Here is a 24,489-nt window from a genome sequence, read left to right on the forward strand (position 1 = left end):
TCTCTCTCTCTCTCTCTCTCTCTCTCTCTCTCTCTCTCTCTCTCTCTCTCTCTCTCTCTCTCTCCCCCCCTCCCTCTCTGCCTCTCTCTCCCTCTTTTCTCCCCTTCCCTTCCTCCCTCCCTTCCCCACTTCTCTTTTCCCACCCCCAATCTTAGTCAAATGCTGAATGGTGGAGCAAAGGGGCCCCTGCAGATTCACTAAGTAGAAATAATCCTCTCTGACAAGTTATGTTGTCTGGGCATATTTTTACATTAATGCATTGTGCTGCCTATAGGGGTCTTGTTTGCATTCACTCTTGCCTGTCTGGCATTAGTATTTCTAATTACCACCTAAAAATGGGGGAGTGAGAGGGGATAAGAAACCAAAAGAAATTTTAAAAAATCAATTATCTTTTTTTTTCTGTCTTGTTTGGTGGGATTGGAATGGGTTACATTTTTGTTCATTCTATAAATTAACAGCACACATCACAGATTATTGATGCATGACCTGGATAGACTTGTCCACTTAGAAAGATTTTTGCCTCATTCCCTTTCAGTTACATTGAATACACAGCCGGAATCATCTGTTCCTATGGTCCTGTCATAGCAGGAAAGGTGACAAGGTTAGAGTCCATCATTCTTATCTCAGGAAAGGAACCAGAGTAGAAAAACTTTGGAACTTTAGAAGTTCTTTAATACCACACACTCCAAAAATCTTCTAAATGTGAACCAAGTTCAAGTGAACCTGACAAAGGGAGTAAAATAGGGCTTCTAGAGGATGTAGGTATTTTTAACTCCTATATGGGGTTAACACATGAGTACCATTACAAATGGAATTAGTTACTTTGCTAAGACTGAAAAGGACACAAGAGACCCCCTGTTCTAACTCACATTCTGCCGGTAACTTACTATATGACTTTGAGTGAGTTGCTTCATTGCACTGGACCTAAATTTCCACATTTATGAAATGAGGGTAATGGATTCCACAATCTCTGTGAGCCTTCCCATTTGAATAAGCAAAGAGTAATTTCTATTGTCTCCTTTTCGAAGATGGAGATTTCAACTTATATGCCATAGAAACTGCAAATATATTAGCCAAGGTCGAACAATAAAGACCAGATTCCTTCCCCCTAAGACAATTATTTTTCATTTTTTGGGATCTGAAAGTGTTTTTAGAGAATGGATGAAAGTTATTTATCTTTTCAAAGTAGAGAGATTGTTTAAAAACATAAGATGGGATTTTACAACTATAAAACACTGTATAAATGAGCAGTTGATACAGAGAAAGCTTAGGAAGATAAGCCGTCTTATCTTTATTCTATTAATGACTGGTAGTGAACACCTAAACAGAAATCACTTATTCTCTTGGTGCCTCTGTTTTCCCAGGTCGTTAAACTGGACCAGTAAAGCCACCTGTTTTAAAATATCTCAGGAGTTTGAAATGAAAATCTATATACACACATATGTATACATATATGCATATATATACAAAACACACACAATACATACACACAGATAGATATATATGTGTATATATATATGTATATATATATATACACACACACACAAACACACACACACATATATATATATATATATATATATATATATATATATATATATATATATATATATATATAATATGTATAATGCAAATACTTCTCTACACCAATAAAATCACTAGTCTGGACCAAAAAAGAAAAAAAATTTTATCATGTAATGTTTTGTCTTATGTGCATTGGTGAATTATCTCCTAATTTGGGGAGCTAGGTGGTACAGTGTAGAGAGCACCAGAACTGGAGTCAGGAAGATCTGAGTTCAAATCCAGCCTCAGACACCAGCAGGGTGATCCCAGGCAAGTCATTTATTGCTGTCTGCCTCAGTTTCCCCATTTGTAAAATAAGGATAATAACAGCACCACCCTTGCAGGTTATCATGAGAATCAAATGAGCTAATAAGTGTAAAGCACTTAGCACAGTGCCTGGCACATGTTAAATAATATAAATGTTAGTTATTATAATTATTTAATTGTAAACTTCTTGAAGGCAGAGACCATATGTTGTATAAACTTTGACTCTCTTTCAGCCCTTAACAAGTTGATCTGTATAAAAATAGCTAATAAAATTTATTGTATGATATTGAATTCTTATGTTACCTTGTAACCATAGTGGAGGCTAAATTATAGGGCACGTGATGCTTTATGAAAATGCTATATACATAAAGAGAGATGATCTTAATAGGGTACATATTTTAGATACAATATTTGAAGATGATGAGGTGATTCACAAGTATGAATCAAGATCATCTCATAGTTATAGATTTAGTGTTAGAAAGGGCTTCAGAGACCATAAAGCCCATACCATTCCATTTAGAGATGAAAAAAATCAGATGGAGAAAAGTTATGTGACTTGCTCAGGGCCACACACTAGTTTTTTTTTTTTTAATCCCTGAGGCAATTGGTGTTAAGTGATTTGCTCAGGGTCATACAGCTAGTGAGTATCACATGTCTGAGGCCAGACTTGAACTCAGGTCCTCCTGACTTCAGGGCCGGTGCTCTATCCACTGTGCCATCTAGCTGCCCCTCACACACTGATTTTGAAGGAAGGATTCAAACTCCGGTCTTTCTGACTCCCAAATCTCATAATATCCATTGTATTACTTCACTTAGCTTTCTTCAGATCTGTCAGCATTATAATGGTTGCTATTGGATCACTCATCTTTTTATGGTAGCCCTTTTCATAATATAATTTTGTTGTTGTTCAGTCACATGTCCAACTCTTCGTGATTTTGTGGACCATACTGTTCAGGAGGTTTTCTTGGCAATGAAACTGGAATTGCCATTTCCTTCTCCAATGGATTAAGAGAAACTGAGGTTAATTGACTTGCCCAAGGTCATAGCTAGTAAGTATCTGAGGCTGGATTTGAACTCATGTCTTTCTGACTATAGGCCAGCAGTGAGTCACCTAACTGCCTCCTTTTGAATATAATAGAATACTATTTTTCTCTGAAAAAAATGAAGAGATAGTTTCAAAGAAACCTGGAAAGAGTTGTGTGAACTGATACAATCTAAAGAGCAATTTATACTATAACATCAACATTCTAAAAATGAACAATTATGAGAGACTTAAAAACTCTGATCAATGTAATGATCAACCATGATTCTATAAGACTCAAGATTTTTAAGAGAATGCTTCTGACCTCATGACAGAGAAATGATGGAATAATATGTAGATTGAGACACATTTTTGGACCTGTCTTATAAGGGAATTTATTTTGCTTCACTGACTAATTTGTTGAAAGGGTTTTATATTTTTTGTTTTCCCAGTGGGAAGGAGGTGGACAGGAGAAAAAAAAATAAATGCTTGATAATTTTTTATAAAGGAGTTTTCAGAAAAAAAATAACTGGAAATTCAATTTAATAAATTCAATAAACATTTATTAAGTGCCTACTATGTGCCATCAATATCCTAAGTGTAATTAAAAAAGAAATAAATCATTTAGGCCTAGAGTAGCAGTTGACATTCCTTCTTTTCATTTGAAAGTCGTTAAAATCAAACTAAAGAAAGTTGACAGACTGAATTTTGGAGAAAATAAAACACCAATACCAAATGAACCATAGAGAAAATGTGTGGTTATGCCAATATTTGTTATCTATTTAATTTGTCATTTGCATTTTTCATTTTTGTGTGTGTGATTTATATGTACTTAGAGTTTAATAAAGTTCTGTAATGGCTCCTAAAATCAGAATGAAAAATAAATCTCACTGACTTTATTCAGTGCCTCCAGTTGTTATGTTTTAAGGTTTACACTGCAAAATGAAGGTGGGTAGCACATCTCAATGCAATGATATAATAACTAAGTCTTCTGGGAAATAGAATGTGATTCTATAAAGTGTCTCTCATGGTGAAGGACAGGGACTTCAGACACCTCTCTCTAGTCGGGAACGACCTTCTAGCCTAAAAGAACAATCCTGGAATGTGGACATGAAGTCTGTTAAGCTGTAGGTTCCAGATAACTAGCATTGTCATCTTTAATTAAGAAACAACTAAAAAAAAATACTACATTGCTGAAAAAAAATAGAAAGAACCCACAGAGGATTCCTGAGATAAGCATTTAGCTGATGCACAAAGTTTAAAACAAATAGATTTCCTTCTAGGATTTGATAGTAGGATGAGGCAATTAGTTGTCCCACCCCCTAACTTGTCTGCCTGAGAAATGAGGCCTTCGTCCACAGTCAAATCACTATAGCTCAGCAAGTGAAGTCCAAAGAGATGGTTGGTGTCATAGGGGACCAGGAAAAGTAGTAGGAAACTAAACCGAGTTCCATTAAATCATGTTCTTTGCTACTTTTCAAAGGCTCCCTTCTGCTTTCCGGTGAGGGTGGGGAGGGGGAGGAGGCTGGAGCTATTGCAAATCACTAACTGAAACATAAAACTTACAGCTGGTTTTTTTTTAAAGCAAAAACTCAGCTGTGACAGTAAAGAATGTGCCTGATGGCAATCTGAGATGCTGTGTAACACAAGCCGTTTTTGTGTGGATAGTCAATAATCGCCTCCAAGTCACAGGTAAGAAACAGGAGCGTGGGGCAACCAGCCCAGTAAGTGAGCACAAACTCATTGTTCCCTGATAGCTGGGGCACGATAATTTAACTCATGGAAGCTCTCAGGGTATCTAGTGGATAGAGAGCTGGACTCAGAATTTAAAGATCTAGATTTAAGTCCTCTGGCCAGCACATACTGCTTGTACGTGACCCCTGGAAATGCAATCACTAAATTGTAGAATTATTGCTGAGCAGGACAGGTAGAGGGAATTTCCTCATAAGGGAATTAATTACATCAAGGAAATCACTGATCTGAACAACGACATGAGTTGTCAATGCTAAAGCCTCCTTGCCTACAAAATAGGACCACTGACTAGGATAAGTAGGGTGTCCTTAGATGAATAATTAAGGGGAATGACTGTGAGACACTCTACAATGATCAAGTGCTATATCAATACTTAAATAGATATAAACATTAAGCCACACAGTACTTGGAATTCTCTGAAAAGACTTGAAGATGGGCACTGGATAAAATGGAGAGGCATTATTAAGAAGAGTAGGGGCCGCTAGGTGGCATAGTGGATAGAGGCCCGGCCCTGGAGTCAGGAGGATCTGAGTTCAAATCCAGCCTCAGACACAGAACATTCCCTAGCTTTCGCGACTCTGGGCAAGTCACTTAACCCCAATTGCCTCAAACCCCCCCCCCCAAAAAAAAGAAGAAGAGTAAGAATAATAAAGGTTTGTGACACCAGACTAATGGGTTAACATCCAGAGAACTATTATTTCCCATGTGAGTTGAGAAAGATCAGTTAAAACTTAAAAGAATGAAGAGTTCCAGTATGAAATGGGTATCATGCGGCTAGTTAGTAAAAGAAACAATTTTAGTTTGGGAGCTCTTAAAAATTTACAAACTATTTTTCTACACCCAAATCTCAATTAACCCAAACTGTGGATCCAAGAGGCACAATGAGGGAAATGAAGAAGGTTGGGAGGGCAGCATGTATGTGTGTGTGTGGGGGGTTGTGATCTGGCCATCGAGGGCCCTGTACTTAAAGCACCCATAGATATTATTGCCCTGCTTCTAATCCAACAATGTAGGAACTCTGTGAGGCTAATTTCTAGTTACTAGTGATTCTAAGGTCCTCACAATGTGATAATAAAGTCTTCTAATTGGCTATGGAAACAATCTAACTGATGGCTGGTGAGTTGGACTGAGTATGCATACAAAGAGTGCCTCGGGTTCTTGTCTTCCTGGCTGCAAGAAAGGTAAGTCTAAGTTGAGTGGTGCTGGAGACTGCATTTCCTCTCCCAGTAGCTACCATGTTTCTAATAGCATATGGTGCCTAAGTTTCTTTGTGTTTATTCTTTCCTGAGATGTATTAGGAGAACAAAAGTTCCAGGATGGAAATGGTGACCTGGTGAGTTTGGGAGGTCCAGAGGACCCAGCAGAGGGTCTACTACTGGCAGCTAGAGCAGAAGGGTGTGGCTGACAGCTATGGAGGAGTGTTCTAGATCAGTAGAAGAGCCACTCAGCCTAGCAACAGCTCCAGCAGAGATGCTCCCGTTGGAGCAGTGGGGTGACTCATCCATCACCATTGCCACACCCTGTAGCAAGCTTCATGAGAATTCTACAAAAGTTGGAAAAAAAAAGAAAAGAAAGACTTCCAAGGCCAGGAGTCGGATGATAATCTTTGATTACATTTGTACCTCAGTGGAATTGTACTTCAAGTCTGAGCACACTTTCCTCTCCACAGAGGCCCTATGCAATGGGACAAGAAAGTGGCAAGCATTTATTAAGGCCTACAATGTACCAGGCATTGAGTGTTCCTCTCTCTCTCTCTCTCTCTCTTCCTCTCTCTCCCTTCCTCCCTCAATCTCTCTGTCTCTCTGTCTCTCTCTCTGTTCCCCCCCCCCCCGCCCCTTCTCTAATCACTTATGAGACAATTATTATCTCGTTTGATCTTGGCAACAACCCTAGGAGGTAGGTGCTGTTATTATGCCCATTTTAAAGTTGAGGAAACTGAGGCAGAGGTTAAGTGACTTGCTCAAGGTTGCATCGCTACTAAGTGTCTAAGACTAGATTTGAACTCAATTCTTCTTGACCTCACACCCAGTGCTCTATCTACAGCACCACTTCTAGAGTGCATTCCCAATTGGGGGATATCTTTTTTTTAAACTAACAGTTCATTCTATACCTTCTTATGAGATACGTACATGTATCCGCAAAGTTCCATGCTGGACTTTTCTTCTTTCTCTATACATCTTTTTCTTGGTAAGGCTCATCAGCTCCCATGGGTTTGATTATCACCTTTTTGAGAATGACTCTCATACCTTCCTATCCAGCTCTCATCTTTGTTCTCAGTTTCAGTCCCACATCACCAACTGCCTACTCAATTGCATATGCCACAGACATCTGAAACTCAGCACATCCAAATCAGAATTCACTGTCTTTCTCCCTAAAATGACCCTTCCCTGGTTGTTCAGAACACCCATCCTTCTAGTCTCCCAGGTTTGCAATCTCAGACTCATCCTCTCCCTCCCTCCCTCCCCCCACTTCCTCTCTCTCTCTCTTTTCCTCTCTTTCTCTCTGTCTGTCTCTCTGTCTCTTTCTCTGTCTCCCTTCCCCTCTTTCCTCCTTATCCAATCAGCTGCCAAATCTGGTTGAATTACTTTCAAGTTACCTTTTACATACATGCCTGCTTTTATCTACTAGCATGACCACAATCCTCCTTCAGACCTTTTATCACTTCTGAACTGGACTACTTCGATAGCCTTTAGCAGGTATCCTTGCCTGCTGTCACCCCCTCACCTCCATCCATCTTCCATACATCTGCCCCAAATTGGGAGTCCTATTTAAGTCTTCCCACAATCTGGCACTTAGCTTCCAGACAGATTTCATGTTGCTTACCCTCACACGCTCTGTGTTCCAGGCAATCCGGCCTACTTTGCTGTTCTCCACTCATGACATTCTATTTCCCATCTCCCCATGTTTACATAGATTGTTCCCATGTCTGAAATGCTCTCCCTTCTCACCCCAGGCTTAGAACCCCTAGGTCCCTTCAAGGGGTCACTTTTAAATGCTAGCTCCCATGTGATCAGTCTTTCCTGATGCTCTGTAATTGTTAGTGCTTCCTCCCTCACCTCCTGCAAATACATATTATTTAATTTGTATACATATTTAGCTGTAGACATGTTCTTGTGCCTCTCTGCTCCCTCCCTTCCCCAAATGATGTAAGATTCCCAAGGCCAGGGACTGTGGTTGTTGTTTTAAATATTAGTACTTCTGGTAGCATAGTGCTTTGCTTACAGTAAACACTCAGTAAGTGCTTGTTGATTTGACTTAAATTGACCAAAGTAGGATTCATAGGATTCAGATACCATGGATATTCAGGGGGCATGAGCTTGTGCTAAAAACACTGCAAAGAATCACTAGAGGATCAGGCACATTAAATACTCTTTTTTCTTAGAACACATTAATTTCTAGGCAGGGATATGCTGGTAAATGTTTTACAGCCAGACTGGGGTGGAGGGGGAGGGTGAAAGGAGCAAATATATCTTTATCTATCTGTCTGTCTGTCTATCTATCTATCTATCTATCTAACTTTGATTTATCTATCTATCATCTATCTTTCTTCTATTTATCTGTCAATCATCTATCTAATCTGTCTACATATTCATCTAAACATGCAGACATATGTATATATAGACATATTGCACATATAGGCACATATTTGTATATGTGTATATATGTAGACACATCTGTCTATATTGTAGGAAACACTTAAATTTAATATGCATTATTACATTTTTCCACATCACTTTCTTAAGTCTAGAAAACCAACAAAATAATAAACGAAGGGCTGATTTATAGCACTGGCTGATTTCCAAGGTATAAATGCTCATCCTGCAAATAACAATCAGCTCAACTTGTGAGCTAGTCAGAACCAGCTCTGACACACAACTCTTTCTAAGTGTACCATGAAGACCCACCCAATCATTTCCGTCATTAACATCAACAATTTGAACTTCTATGTGTCTTTGAAAGCCTCACTCTCTCACTCAGGACAACATACATGCAGACAATGACAACATCCAGGATATTCGTTTTCCTGCTTATTCCTAGGAATTCTTAGGTACGGGGATTGAGGAAAGTAGGAGATGGACAGGGTGGGAGCCATTTTGAGGGCCTGAGCAAGGTGGTCAGGATGATCAGAGTTACTGGGCCAGCTGTCTCTTGAGGAGCTTAATGGTAGACAGTGGCAGAACAACTTGGGGAATATCCAAGTGTAATCGAGTGTTTTGGGGCAGAAGTGAGTCTAGAAGAGGAGTGTGGTTCTGCAGAGGGTACAGTTTTGCCTCATTCATTCTCGAGGACAGGCCCTTTTTTGCCTCATAGATTTTTACTGCTCATTAAGTCTAATCACCTGTTTAGGGCAGTCCCTCTACTTCCTTTCCATTCACTGCTTCCCTTGCTCTGCACTTTTAGGCACTAATTGCTTGGTTTTGCACTGATCGAGATGGCCTGCTATTGACTGAAAGTGACAGTGACTATTAATTCCACCCCCTGACTGCTATCACAAACAAAAACACTATTTGCCTCCATATATGTTCTTTAAAATCAGTTCCTAATGTGTTGGATCCTCAGGATTTTTCAAAAGCCCATTAACATTGATTTTTATTTTGAAGCATAGGAACAGGAATCTTCAATTAAACTTACCGAGCAATAAATTCTTTTTTTTAAAAACATCTCCATTCTTATTTTGATGTGGATTGCCTTTTAATTACGTATGACTAAGGGCAGCTAGGTGGCTTGATGGATAGAGTGCTGGGCCTGGAGTCAGGAAGACCTGAGTTCAAATCCATTGGAGAAGGAAATGGTAAACCACTCCAGTATCTTTGCCAAGAAAACCTCATGGACAGTATTGGCATAATATGATCTGTGGGCTCACAAAGAGTTGGACACAACTGAACAACAGTAGAGGTCTATTAATGTGGCTAGATTGAGGAGTCTACTTAGAAATTTTTTCTTTGGTCTTTTAGGGCAAATAGAGAGAATGGCACCAACAGATTAATTGGAGACAGTCTAGCCTCTAGCAGACTGTAACCTGCCCTTGACCAGAAGCTGTCTTGAGAATCCCCAGCTCTGCCTTTATTTTCGTATGTCAACTGGTGGCAGGCTGTACCTTATCTAAAGAAGAGAGGTAATGCTCCAAGTAGGTGAAGGATTGTAATAAAATAGTCATGGAATTAAAATGAAAACCTGATCACTTCAGTCTGGAAGTAGAGAATAAGAAGGAAGACCTGTCTTAGTGGGATGCTTTTTTGGGTCAGTGTGACTTTAAATAAAATCAATCAACCAATAAGTATGAGATTAGTATGAGCACATATTTCACACTGGGCAGGGTACCATGGGGTTGAAAGAAGCAGTATCAGGCCCAGCACTATCTTTGCCTTCAGGAAGCTTCTATTAAGGTATACACATATGAAAAGCAATGGTTCCATCCTTCTGATTAGACTGTAAATTTCATGAGGATAGACACAATCACTCTTCTTTGTGTCCTTTACAGAGTCTTGCACATTGCACATTAAATGTAGAGATGCACAGTAAATATTTGTTAGATAAATGATTATTTAACAAGAAAGTTTTTCTCAATACAACTGAGGGCTAGTTTGTCCAGTAGAATGAATAAGAATAGAGAAGAGTATGCAATAAGGTTCTTGATGACTATAGAGAGTGGTAGTGACTCCTCTAAATCAGTCAGTCATTAAGTATTGATTAAACATTTATAATGTGCCAGATATTGTGCTAAGCATTGAAGATACAAAGAAAGAAAAAACACAATCCCTGCCCTCAAGGAGCTCATGTTCTAATGTGGGAGACAATAATGAAATTACGAGGTGCCTACAAGTTATAGAGAGAATAAATGTAAAGTAATCTCAGATGGAAAGGTACTAGTAGCAGGAGAACCAAGAAAGGCCTCTTGCAGAAGGTGAACTGAGCCTTGAAAGAAGCCAAAGAGGTGTGAAAGGGAGAAGGGAGAGCATTCTAGTCATGGGGGACATATGGTGCTGAGAACAGATCAGTATTGTGTGTGAGGAAAAGCTCAGTGTAGCTGGATCATAGTATACAGCCACAGAGGGGAGTAAAGAACAAAAAGATTGGAAAGATAGAGAGCTTAGGTAGTAAAGGGCTTTAAATTCCAAACAGAGGCTTTTATATTTGATCCTGGAGGTTAATAGGAAGCCACTGGAATTTATTGAGCATGTGTGAGGGTTGTGGAGTGGAGGGTGGTGATGACATGGTCAGACATGCACTTTAGGAAAATCTTATGGCAGTTTAGTGGAGGACAGATTGGAGTAGACAGAGATCTAAGATGGGGAAGACCAATTAGAAGGCTTTTTAGTCAACTGTGGCGCTACATGGCTGCAGTACTTGCCACTAGGGAGGTCGAGGTTGGTAGATCACTTGTGTTTGGGAGTTCAAAACTGCAGAATTTGGGGAATTCATAATTGTCTGAATTAAGTCTGGGACAAATACATTCAGCACATAAGAGCAGGGAGCCATCAGGCTGCCTAAGGAAAGGAGAACTGGTTCAGGTCAGAAATGGAGTGGGTCAAAGCTTCCATGCAAATAAATGGTAGGGTTGGATGCACTTCCAGCCTGGGAGAGATAAGGAGATCCAGTCTTAAATAAAGTTAAATTAAATTACAATAAAACAAAAGGCTATTGCAATAGTCCACGTGAAAGTTGATTAGGGCAATAGGGTGATGGCTCCATGAGTGGAGAGGTGATGAATAGAAGAGAAAGAGAGATTCTATGAGGGTGAAAATGATAAGATTTGACAACAGCTTGGATATGTGGGATTAGTGAGTATGAAGAGTCAAAAATGACATGAAGGTTGTAAACCTGAGTGTCTGGGAGGATGGTGCCCTCAACAGTAAGAGGAAAGTTGGGAAAAGGAAAGTGTTTGATCTGAAGCTTCTGCAAAGGCCACCCCCCCAAAACCATTTGAATTTCCTGAGAGAGCAGGGTCCTATGTTTTCACATTTTCTGGAAAAGTACCAAAAACTGCAGTGTTATCCTACAAAGCATTCAATCAATCAACAAGCAATCATTAGTTTTTAAAAATGCTTAATTGTTTTGACTGGATGGTAGAGCAGTGTCTTGCATTGTTGAATTAAATTAAAATATGGTCAAGCAGTTATAGAAACGCTAGCTATGTGGGAGCTACATGAGTAACTACACCATTCATTCCCCTTTACAAGAGATAGGTGACCAGCTGTTCCCCATCTTCACTAATGGCAGAACAAGAAGAAATGGGCTTAAACTTCAGGAGGGGCTTCAGGGAGCCATCTAGAGGACTTCTTGAGTAGAAAAGCACCAATAAAGCACAAACCCACATGTGCAGAACTGTTTCTTGCCTCAGTAGACTGGTCGTAGCTCACATTTCATAAAAGCAACAGCAAAAGTAGCTGTTGAAGGTGACTGTGGGTTTTGCCTAATATGAGCCCCAAAGGGCTTCATAGGCTCCTGGAAGGAAATGCTGGATTGTGGAAAAAACAAACAAACAAACAAACTTCCTACATCTGTTGTTTTTCTTTTCTTGGATAATCCCTTATTACCAATAAATACAATGGATGGGTACACACTGCATTAGTACCCAATGTGAAATATATTCATGAGCACCAGTTGACCCATAATAACTGAGAGCCATCTAAAAATTAGGTGAAAGATAGTATCAGAGAGCTAGTACCCCGAACTCCATACCTGAGCCTCACCATAGCTATTTATCCCATCTTGGGCTTTTCTGCTTGTGCACAAAATTAGTCTATCCTTGACATGCAGGATGGCCCAGAGGAACAAAAAAGAGACTGGAGGCAAGTTGGTAAGTATAGCATGCTGTGTGGAATTCTAGGCTGATAAATTATCATAAATTTTTGAGCAAGAAGAAACCATACAGGCTGCTTAGTTCAACACTCTTTCCCCACCTCCATGTCCTTTAAAAAATTTTTTGGATGATAGGGAATTTTTTAAGGCTGACGGAAGTTCTGGGTGACACTTGACAACACAGAAGAGCTCTGAATGCCATTTCCTCTCCTGCTTAACACCTCTAGAGTCTCTGGGGCCTCTGACATTTAAAGTGCTAATGCATTTCTGTAATATCATTTGCTGTAGAGGGGAAAAGTCCCCCACCCCCACCCACCCCAATTAAAAAGCCTGGACTATTCAACCTATATCTTTGAGAGGTTAAAAATCTGAAAATTGTCTATGAGTACGATTTCCTTCACTTCCTTCAAAGAGTCTGTCTACTTTAGTAACCTGAAGTGAGATAGGTAAGGTATCTTACCCTTGACCCACTGCTGCCTCTTTGTTGAAAATCTGGGTGTTGTCCTGAAGGGTGTGTGACAAGGACTCTAAATATTCTAACTCTTCTCAAGCTCTGCAAAAGCCAGCTCCCCTTAAAGGAACCACTCAGCAGTGCTGTAACTGAGTCTCCCTTGGCAGGCCTCCCCAAACAGAGACTTTGGTGTCACCTTCTCTTAGATTATGTGTCATGTCTGTCATTAGAATTGCTCTTTAGAGAGACAGCTCAAAGACTGCTAGGTTCATTAAAGGTCTTCCCCCGGACTTCCCAGGTCTTTTGCTTCACAATGAACAAACACAACACACACATAGCACACACCTATGTGCACAAACATATATCCCTTTGTGTGTCAGAGAACAAAGAAATATTCTGTACTTTTGTTTGGTGTCAATCATAACCTGAGATTAAAGCTGCTGTTTTATGTATTCAAAAGTTACACCCACGAAAATCATGCTCTCTGCCTTGGCTCTGAACTTCAAAAGGAATACTGCATAGGAGGAAAAAAGAAGAAACAAACAAAAACAAAACAAAGATTGAACCTCAGAAGAGATGCTCTTAGTTCTGAATGCATTTCACTCTCATTTATATAAATGAAGGCATCATTCCTGCTGGATGGTGCAACATCTGCAAAACCACTTTATAAGAGATACATATGAATGTATTGGGAAAACATTGAACCATTCAACATGGTACCCAAAGTACATCATAAATTTATAAGCCAGAAAATTTTGTTCATTGATTGATATTAGCATGTCATTTTTTGGAATCCCATATAATATATGTATATATATATATATATATATATATATATATATATATATATATATATATATATAACACACACACACACACACACACACACACACACACACACACATGTATATGTATATGTGTGTGTGCAAGTATGTAAGTATATGTATATATGTATGTGTACATGCATATGTATGTATAAAGGACCATACCTGCTTCTAGTTTTGTTTAGCATAGAGTAAGTGTTTTAGTTTTGCTCTTAATAAAATAATTTTCTGGTCTGATAACTTTTTTTTTAATGAGAGTATAGGAACTAGATTTCTGGATTAAAATTAGGATTAAGGAATGATGGCTCTCTTCCAGAAACACAAAATATCTGATAAGAGAAGGAAAGAATATATGTGACTAGAGACTTGTGAATTTGGACAAGAGAGCTATAAACTGAAAAATGAAGGGTGGAGGTGCATGTGGATATTATTCATATGTATCTGCTAAGGAAACATAATAGTAGACATAAAATAGGAATAAGAACATTAGGGAGACCTCATAATGCATAGGAAACTATCCAGGAAAAGGGAAAATAATAATACTCATGCACTAATTTGTAAGATCTAAATAATAAACATATTGAACTAGCAGTCTTAAAGCAATGAGGTACATTTGGCCTCAATGATATGACTGAGTTATGACTGAAATATAGTCATGGAAAGCTAAGTCTTATTTAAAATAAACAGATTAGATAAAGCAAAGTGTTGTAGTAGTAATTTGTATGAAAAAAATAGACTTGAGGAAATACTAAAGGGAGAACCATCTTATTGCAGGGTCATAGATTTAAACATATATACGTGCTATCAGTATTATGTTACTGTGCTATAGGAAACAATATGGTGAATACAGAAAATTATGGGAAAACATACGAACTGATACAAAGTAAAACCATCAGAACAAGGAAAACAATATACACAATGACTAAAAAATATGAACAGAAAGAATGACAACCCAAGTGAAACTGAATGTTGTAAAAGTATAAGGACCCAAACATGACCTCAAAAGAAAAGACATCTTCCTCCATTTTATTTTTTTTTTTGCAGGTATAGGACTCTACCAATAATAGCACGTTTTTTTCTTTATATTGATTAGTTCTGCTAAATCCTTTGTTTCTCTTTTTAAATTCTTTGTTGGAAGAGTTGGCTCTCTGCAACGACAGATTTGTTAGGAAATGTAATTTATATAAAAACAAAAGATATCAATAAATTCATTTAAAAATGTTACACTTGGAAAGCGTTTCCTTTGCTCAGAATATATTCAGGGTCTTGCAATAACTGTATAATAGTGTACCATAAAACCAACTTTAATTTCGACTCAATTCAGAATCTGTATTAATTTAGATATAATATACATGATTCTTATAGAAGAAATATTTTAAAATAAATTAAGCAACTTAAAATCTTCATATTTAGCCATTCAATAAGCAATTATTAAATATCCAGTAGGTACTAGCCACAATTTTAGCTGTTGGAGGGTACAAAAGCAAAAAGGGACTCCTTGCCCTCAAGGAGCTTATACTCCATGGGGGAAGCAAAAAAACATTCCATTTTATTTATTGTTTTCATATATTAGGAGACTTTCTGGTCCCTGTAAACATTTTAAAAACATTCATCAACTATCAAACTGGTATGGTGGGACTCAATTATTTAAACTGATTACCTTTAAGAAGCTTTCTGAGACTAACATTAAAATATCTCTCCATAACTTAACCTGCTCTCTATATTAGCTTCTCTACATTAATTTGCCATTTATATATTGCTCTTAAAATTTTTCATCCATTACTGAATGAATACATATCCTCAAGTGACAATGCCACACCCTGATTAATGTGAATAATGAATTCTATGAGGTGGGGTATAACACATTTTACACTATTTATTGTAGAGGAGATTTGTGAGGTAGAAAAGGGGAGATAATTGATGTTTTTTAAATATTGGAGGGCTATAATGTGAAAGAGGGATTAGATTTGTTCTACTAGGAACCATAAGAAGGTTGGGGGAGGGAGGGAGGGAAGAGAGAGAGAGAGAGAGAGAGAGAGAGAGAGAGAGAGAAGAGAGAGAGAGAGAGAGAGAGAGAGAGAGAGAGAGATTTAAGTTTTATATAAAAACAATCTTCCTTAAAATTAGAGCTACTGTGTGTTGGTTTTTATTGTAGAAATATTTCCCTTAGTTCTGTTTTACATAATTTCATACAAGTCTTCCAAGGCTTCTCTGAACCTTTCTCTTTTATGAGTGTTTATGGCACAAAAGTATTCTGTTACTTTCATATATCACAATTTGTTCAGCCATTCTCCAATTAGTGGGTACCATCTCAGTTTCCAGTTCACTGCTATTACAAAAAGAGCTACTCTGTGTGTGTGTGTGTGTGTGTGTGTGTGTGTGTGTGCGTGCGCACGCGTCCTTTTCTTCTTTCTTTGAATTCAAGATGGAGAAGAGACATGGCCAATGTGAGTATTTGTTTTGCTTGATTATGCATATTTGTCATAGGGGTTTTGCTTTTATTTTCTTCCAATTGGTGGAAGCAGGAGGGAGAGTAAATAAATGTTTCTTAATTGAAAAACAAAATGAAGAATGAATTTAAAAAATAATTAGACCTCTCCTAAAATGGAATGATCTGTTTCAGGAGGCATCAGTTCCCTCACTAGGAGGCTTAAAGCAAAGCTCAGATCACTGCGTTTTGTAGAGAAGTTTCTTATTTATAGGTGGGTCACATTGGATAACTTCTGACTTTCTGCCTATGAGACTATGTGTCTTCTGTGATGTTACTTGAGTGCACAAATCACATTTGCTACTTTGTCTTTGTATAGAGTCTTAAATCTCTTGTTATATATTTACCACATAGCACTGGTACTGAACACCTTTATACCAAGAATTTTCTGAACACTACTTCTGAACACTGAAATAGTCTTTGGACAAATAGAACTTTTTTCATAAACAGGAGAACTGAGTCACAGAAAGGTCAGCTCTGTACGAAGATAGCCTTCCCACAGATCCTATCACATGTGACATCATATTTGCTTTATAAAGTAACTTGAATCCCTCAAATAATGATTTTGGGAAAGGATGACTAAAGTTTATATTGTTATGATGATGACGCAGCCTAATTCTATTCTACTATATTAATTCTCTACATTATACATATCATATTTCTTGGGTGAAAGAAATAACGATTTCTATCCAGTTAAATTTTTCTATCTAATCTCTCCAGATCACCCATCATCATGTTTTGAAGTCTCCTTCTGTATGTTACATTCATCTCAAAATACCAATGAAAACCAATCAAAATCTGCAAATTAAGGAATTTGGAAAGACACTTGTGATTAATCACATAAACAATGAAACAAGAAGATAACCCTTCGTTGGATCTAACCACAGTCATGTAGAGCTTGAATACAACTGTAATAAAGGAACCTTACAATAAAAAGAGAGAAAACGGCCTTGTATTCTGAGCTACTGCTGATTCTAGCAGATTTTATGGAAATTAACCTCTTAGATTTCTTTGGGCTCTGGAATAGGAAATATAGGCAATATACTTTGATTATAACAATAAAAAAAACTTCACAATATATTTATTTTGCTCAACTGTTCAAATAATATTTTAGCAAAGTAAATGGACAAAACCCCACAAAGTACAAAATACTGATCACTGAGATTTTTTAAAGTCCAACATGTGATTTTTGTATATAAAACATTAGTGTTTCCTCTCAGATGAAGCTAGCCCTTCTGTTTTTTGATCTCTACCATGAAATATACCGTAGCTCTGTTAAATATAGTCCTAAAGCTCAATATATGGTAATTCAATAAAATGTCCTAGATAAAAATGTCCAATTTTTACAAAGCCAACATAGCCCTCATTGCTTCTTACATGTTTGACAGGATAAGGTCAATGCCCATTGGCTGCACAAGAATGGGGAATGTCATCAGTGTTGCTATTGTCATGGTAACGTTTAAACTCAGCTTTGTGAGTACATTCATTGGTCACTGGGGGTGGGGGTGGGTGGAAAGACTGAGAGAAAAAAAGGAGTGAAAGAATGAGGAACACTGGTGTGAGAACTAGGAAGCTTTAACTCTTTATCTTACATTTCATCTAATTGACAAAGAGATTTAAAACTGAGCTTGGCTAATGCCATATTTTACTGAGGACTCAGTATTTGCGTGATGAATCAGAATCCTCTTGACAGCACCAAAAATCTTACAAAACAGATCTTTCAAAATGATTATCAGGCATATTCATTGAAACAATATGTGCTTTGTGATCAATTAAAATACAACAATAGTTTGCCAAGGAGTTTGTAGGAAGGGGGCCCTTCTTAGTGCTTTTAAAAAGGAAGCCCTATCAAACTTATGCTAATGTATTACCATGCTGATTTAATTGTCAATTACAAATTACTTAAGTGTACTTTAATGATCTATATCAAGCCTTATTTTCACCTCTAATAGCTATTAATGGTTGTTAAAGAAAACGAAACCACTTTACCAAAATGTAATGTGGAGGTCTATTAGGGATAAATTTTCAAAATGTTAAAATATTACCACAGAAAATGCGAACCTATATGCACTTTTATGGTCTTAAATAGGTCAATCTACATTCCATTGAAAGAACATTTCTTTCAAATTGCACGCAATTACATTTTAAATATCTTTATACATATATCATATAGTTATATTTTACATAACTCCCTAGCACAACACAGTTTTTTAGGAAGGAGGGGTGGAAATAATACCTCATATAGTTTCAGAAAAATCAAAGTACTGGGCAATGAATGAAGAGATGGGGAGGTGACATCTTCACAGTTTCCACTGTTTTCATTTTTATTTTCTCTTGTTCTTTTCTTGCTTTTAGGTATATTAGGAAGACAAGAAAGATTAAGAGTGGTATGTGTTATTTGTGAGAAGCACTTCATTTCCTTACAGTCTTAGTGTACCTCCCTTAACTGCCCCCAAAATGAATTTCTGAAAAGCTTCTGAAAATCAATTGTGCATGTTCAATCATCTTGTAAATGCAAATTGTATTATTTAAAGCAACTCTATCAGTAAACTCTTCATAAAAATGGAGAATTCTTTTTTAAAAAAACAAATCATCATCCATTAACAGTTATTTTTCTCTGAATTTTCATAGACAGGGATTTCTTAAAGCAGGAAGAAACCTGTCCTCTTCTGAACAATTGTTTAAACATACTCTCATTAGTGAAAATGGCATGAGATAAATTTCTTTAGTCTGTTATGATAACAACTGTGCCAGTAGTTCTCAAACTCCTGATTTTTACTACAGTAAGAAGTCAATTTAAAAACCAATACAATCATTCAGTCAATAAACGTTTATGGACCATTTGTTATATGCCAGTCATTGTACTGAGCACTGGGCAAATAAAGAAAGACAAAAGCAGTCTCTGCCCTCAAGGAACTCACAGTCTAATGGCAAAGAAAAATATGTAAATAATTAGGTGTGTTAAAGACATATGTAGAATAACTATAAGATAATTGCAGAGGGGAAGGCCCTGCAAGAACTTGCAGTAGAAGGTAGGATTTGACTTTAGTCTCAAAGTAGGCCAGGAAACCTAAGAGGTAAATAAAAGTGTAGAGGGAGAGAATTCCAGTCATGGAGGACTACAGTGTGGAAAAGGAGATGGGAGGGTCCTGAGTGTGGAAAAGCAAGAAGAGCAGGGTAACTATATCACAGAGGATGAGGCTGGAAAGACAGACTGGGGCTGGGTTATGAAGATCTTTACCAGCCAAAGAAGAGAGGCTTGTATTTTATTTTACTATAGAGTTAACATGAAGGAAGGCACCTGGAGCTTACTGAGAAGGGGAGTGACATGGTCAGATCTGCACTTAGGGAAAATCACTTTGGCAGGGGTGTGAAGGATGGACTAGAATTGGAAGGCCATTGCAATAGTGTAGGAAGAGGTCATGAGTGTGTGATCCAGGGTGGTGGTCGTGTGAGTGGGGAGAAAGAGCCATACCAAAGATGTTTGGAAGGGAGAAAGGACATTTGGCCATGAATTATACATGTCTGAAGAAAGGGAGAGGTGAACAGAGGATGACACCAAATTTGCCAGACCAAGTGACTAAGAGAACAATGATTCCTTCAACAGTAAAAGGGACAGTAACTACAATTATGTAAAGAAATTTACTGAAAACTTTTTGAACTATAAACATTAGTTACCAATCGTATCTTTAGAAAATTGATGATAAAGTGTGCTTCCCGTCTCTTGGCAGAAATGATGCATTATAGATGCAAAATGAGACAGACACGGTCAGTGCATTAATCTGTTTTCCTTAAATGTACTTATTTGTTATAAGGAAGTGCCACTATTGGGATGGGGAAGAGGAATTGGTTGGTAGTGACAGAGATGAAAAAAAGAGAGTCAATGAAACAAAAAATAAACATGGGAGCAGACAAAGTTCAGAAAGGGAGACAGATAAGTAGGGTGGGTTTGTTACTATCATATTAAAATTAATATACACTTAAAAAGCTGTACTTAACAGAAATTTGCTCTTTCATATTTAATCCTCTTTCATTCTTTATATATTAACATATTCATGTTTGTTGACATTTGTTAAGCTCATAATTTAAAAAAATTAGAAATAAAATAATGCATATTGTGTCCAAATTACAATGAGTCCCAGATGGAACTTTAGAGGCCATTTATATTATCCAGGTACTACTCTTTGCATATGACAGTGTGGCTATTTACTTTGAGCCTTGGAACACTGTAGAACCTCTTAAATATGACCCATAATCAGAGTTTGTTCTAACAATATGTATAGAATAAATAATACATTAAAAATCTATTGTCTAGACCATGATTGGCTGCCCATAGAGCTTATACATCTGTACATATAGCTTGAACACATATTGCAAATGAACAATGAACTGGGCCTAAAATAAAAGAATTAGAAGAGAGAAGGGTGGATTGGATATGTGTAGTGTTTTTAATTACCTCAAGCTTCTTTCTGAAACAAAAGCCCACCCAGGGCCTGCACAACTCCCAAGTGTCTGCAGGAACCATATGAAATGGGAAATGTTTAACAAAATAAATTTTAAAAATACAATACAACATAGATGATGTTGATTTGTGGCCAATTGTAAGACTTTTACATTTATCCTTATTAAATGTTTATCTTATTAGATGTGGCCTAGTGATCTTACCTGTTTGGATTGCTAATCTATCATCAAACACTGTTTTTTTTTTAAACAAGTTTTAACTGTAAGCAAACATTACTTGTTTTGAGCTTTGCTTCCATTTGCAAGATATTAGGAAATGTATGAAGCAATAAAATGTTTAGAACGTGAGGGTAAGATGGGAGGAAAATTAGCTTGGATAATTTATAAACTAGATAATCTCTCTCTCTCTCTCTCTCTCTCTATATATATATATATATATATATAAAACATGACTATACAAAACCTATATAAAGAGGTAGATAAACACAGATTTTGTTTCTACAATACTTAGAAGTTTTTAAAGGAGGGTGGGGGAGTAATTGTTAGGAAAGAATTTTTTCTTTGCATCACCGTGTCTCAGTATTATCTAAATTGACTCACTCCTAATCTTTAAAACTTGTACATTTCACACCAGGAAAGACACTCAGAAGGGAACATTTCATTCCCAAGTGACATTCTGAGTTTAAATATTCTTTGCAACAGTTTTGTTTTGAAAGATCTCAGTAGTCACATATGAACCTGCCAGATGTCAACAATGTGTCTTCGTGTACAATATTCAGATTTTTTTCCCCCAAGACTAAAAATGTTTCTTACTTAGATCGTATTTGGAAATAGCACTCACATAGCACTGGTTCTGCTGAATTACTAAGTGTCTGTGTAAACACGTCTGAAAGAACAGATGTTCAGAACTTTAGCTGTTCCCTTTCAATAATTACAAAATGACTTGTGGCGAGCTGATGTTTCCTCATTTTTCCACCACCGTTTTAGAAGGGAGCAGGGATGATTTCACATCCTTGGATTGCCTTCCTAAATAGGCACAAGACCGTGGGTACTGGGCTGCAGTTCTAAAACATACCTGTGACTTCAGGCAGGGTTCTGCAGGTGTTTGCCTGTGGGAAGCTGTCAAGAATTGGTACAAATCAGGGCAGTGTTCCTGGCAGAATAAAAGCAATCAGCAGGGACTTTTTAGGTCCTGGAATATATTACGGCCATAGCATTTTAGAAAGAGTTTGTGCGCAAAGGAAGTTCAACGTTGGGGATACCAGCCCTGGATTTGGGCTGAACAGCATAAGCGTGTCACCTAGAAAACGAGATCTAGAAATTGGAATCTGGCACATTGTGGACGTTTCAACAGAAGTAGAAGCTGTGGCTTCAGATCAGTAGCACTTTGAATGATCCCAAGACAAGACAAGTGTAATCTCAAAAGGCCTTTTAAGGTAAAGAGAGTAGGGAAGAAGTAAATATGAATGGCAGGGGTACTGAATATTTAGTTTACAGTTTGGAGGTAGAAGAGAAGGAAAAGAATTCTAGCAGTAGGAATATAGAATTACACTTGAATTTGGGTAGCAGATGTCTAAGGCAAAAAAGGGAAGAAGAGAGTGAAAAAAAATTAAAAGGTGACTCCAAAGCTTAATTCTTGAAAAGAAAGCTCAAGGCTTCAGGGGAATGACATAAATGACTTAAAGAGAAACAGTTGAGACATCAGATATAACAAACAGGATGTTGCAGAGATCAATTTCATAAATTTATGCAGGAGAAATGCTGTTTCATATTACTCCTCAAAATCGCATTGCCCTAAATCACATGCAGTCTACTCAAACTATGTGTATGCATCTAATGTTTCCCTGGAGCAGTAGGGAAAGGTAGCAAGTGAGTAAACTGAAGAGTGGTAAGATCAGCTAGAAACAAAAATTGAGTTTTCTGAAACTTAATCCCCAGTTGTTTCTATTAGAACAAACAAGGGAAAGAGGGATACATTTGCCTTTCTTATTCATTCATTCATTTTCATTCAAAAACAAAAATTACCGACCTATAATGCCAAAAGGCTTTGTATTCAATTGTTGAGGAAAATTTGTGTCAGATAATGTTTATATCACAATCTATTTGGTTTCTAATGTTAAAACCACAGCTCACCCTCATATGATATTGGATTTTGTTTCTACATGTGAATTTAACAAGGTAAGCAACCTGTTTCTTTAAGCAAGCATCTTTGATAGTTAAGTAGTGTGGGTAAGAAGAAAACACAATAAATAAAGACACTTTTCTTCTTTTTTCCACTAAAGTAAATTGTTGTATAAATCTATTTTGTTAGGGAGGATAGTTTAGTAGGCTGAGCTTCAGTATACAATGCCCAAACTTTCCGAAATTTCAGTTTCAGATCCCACTAGGGTCCACATGACCTTTCCTCTCCTTGAGATTGATAACTCACATATGTACATAAAAAGTCTCTCAAATAAAATTTATGAACTGAAAACCCCCAGTACCATAATCCTTATCTAAGTACTGTATTTCACAAAGGCTTAATGCTTTAGAATACATGTTTTTAACCTGGGGTTCAAGGATAGATTTAAGGGGGCCCATGAAATTGGGAGAGAAAAATTATATTTTTAAAAATTTCAACATAACTGATTTCCTTTGTAACTCTGTGTATTTTATCTTATGCATTTAAAAAACATTCTGAGAAAGAATCCGTGGGCTTCATCAGACTGTTAAAGACATCTATGACAAAAAGAAAGGCTAAGAACCTCTGCTTTTGACTTTAAGCATATTCAACCCTATGCTGACTTTTAAAAGAAAAGAGCTATCCACTTTTAAAATTAGGACACTGATGATGACAGTAGTGGTATCATATGATACTCATCACTTTAAAAATATATTTCATAATTAAAACAGAGAATAAGATGCTAGTATATTTTTTCTGAGTTTATAGAGTCATAGATATGGGTCTAAGTTATACATTAATACCTGATGGTGAATATAATATGTGCATATGTGTTTATGAATACATCTGGACATATGTAAGTAACGACCATATATCAAGATGGTTCTTTAAAAATACTTATCCAGTATCCACAGGCATATTCTGTCTTCAAAGTTGTGAAGACTTTACAAAATACTTTATATTCCCATTATAATATAGTAAATTATGGTAATAGTATGGTAAGGCATAGGGTGGTATAGCATTGTATAGTGTATTATAGTATGGTGCATTTATGTTACAACATACATGTTAATTAGTTTAATGACATCAGCAAAACCTTTTGAAGAGTGTATCCCCACTTTTCCCTTTCATACATGATAAAACCATGTCATAGAAAACTGAATTTCCATAATATTTTTATTAATGGAGACAGCACCAGCATTAGAATGGAGCCTCTTTGAAATTTTTTCTACTGCTTTCATTACTGAGTTTCACTGGTTCTAAGGGGTAGGATTCCATAATGGACTCATGTACTTCATCTGTGAAGGCTTCATCCATTTTGTAATACTGGGGTGCCATTTTAACATTTGGTTTCTGAGATCTAAATGAGACAAGGAAGATTTTTCTACAAAAAGACCAAATTCAAGTACTGCTGTTATAAGGAATGAAGACACAATAAAGAAGAGTAAAGTAGACCAAGAAATTTTGGGTAGTTCATTTAAATAATCTGGGAATCAAGGGCTAATGTTAATAGACTGTGGAAGTGGTGATAACCTAGGGATTTCTTTATATTTGGTTTAGGCTCAGTCAGGGATTCTTCCTTAGCACTCTGGTAAAGATTATGGGCCCCCTCTTAGAAAAAAGTTTTAAATGCAAAAAACAAAATAAATAGAATTACAAAGGAAACCAAAGGTTGGTGAAAATAATCATGTATTCTTT

General features: G+C 37.1%; 1 protein-coding gene across 4 annotated transcripts in view; it reads right to left on the reverse strand.

Annotated features, from left to right (window-relative positions):
- CELF2 (CUGBP Elav-like family member 2) overlaps positions 1–24,489 on the reverse strand; it is a 1,000,575-nt gene that overhangs the window by 389,940 nt on the left and 586,146 nt on the right. The window lies entirely within an intron of this gene.

Source organism: Phascolarctos cinereus, unplaced genomic scaffold, assembly GCF_003287225.1.
Source record: "Phascolarctos cinereus isolate Bilbo 61053 unplaced genomic scaffold, phaCin_HiC Scaffold_1;HRSCAF=81, whole genome shotgun sequence".
In the NCBI taxonomy this organism is placed as follows: domain Eukaryota; kingdom Metazoa; phylum Chordata; class Mammalia; order Diprotodontia; family Phascolarctidae; genus Phascolarctos; species Phascolarctos cinereus.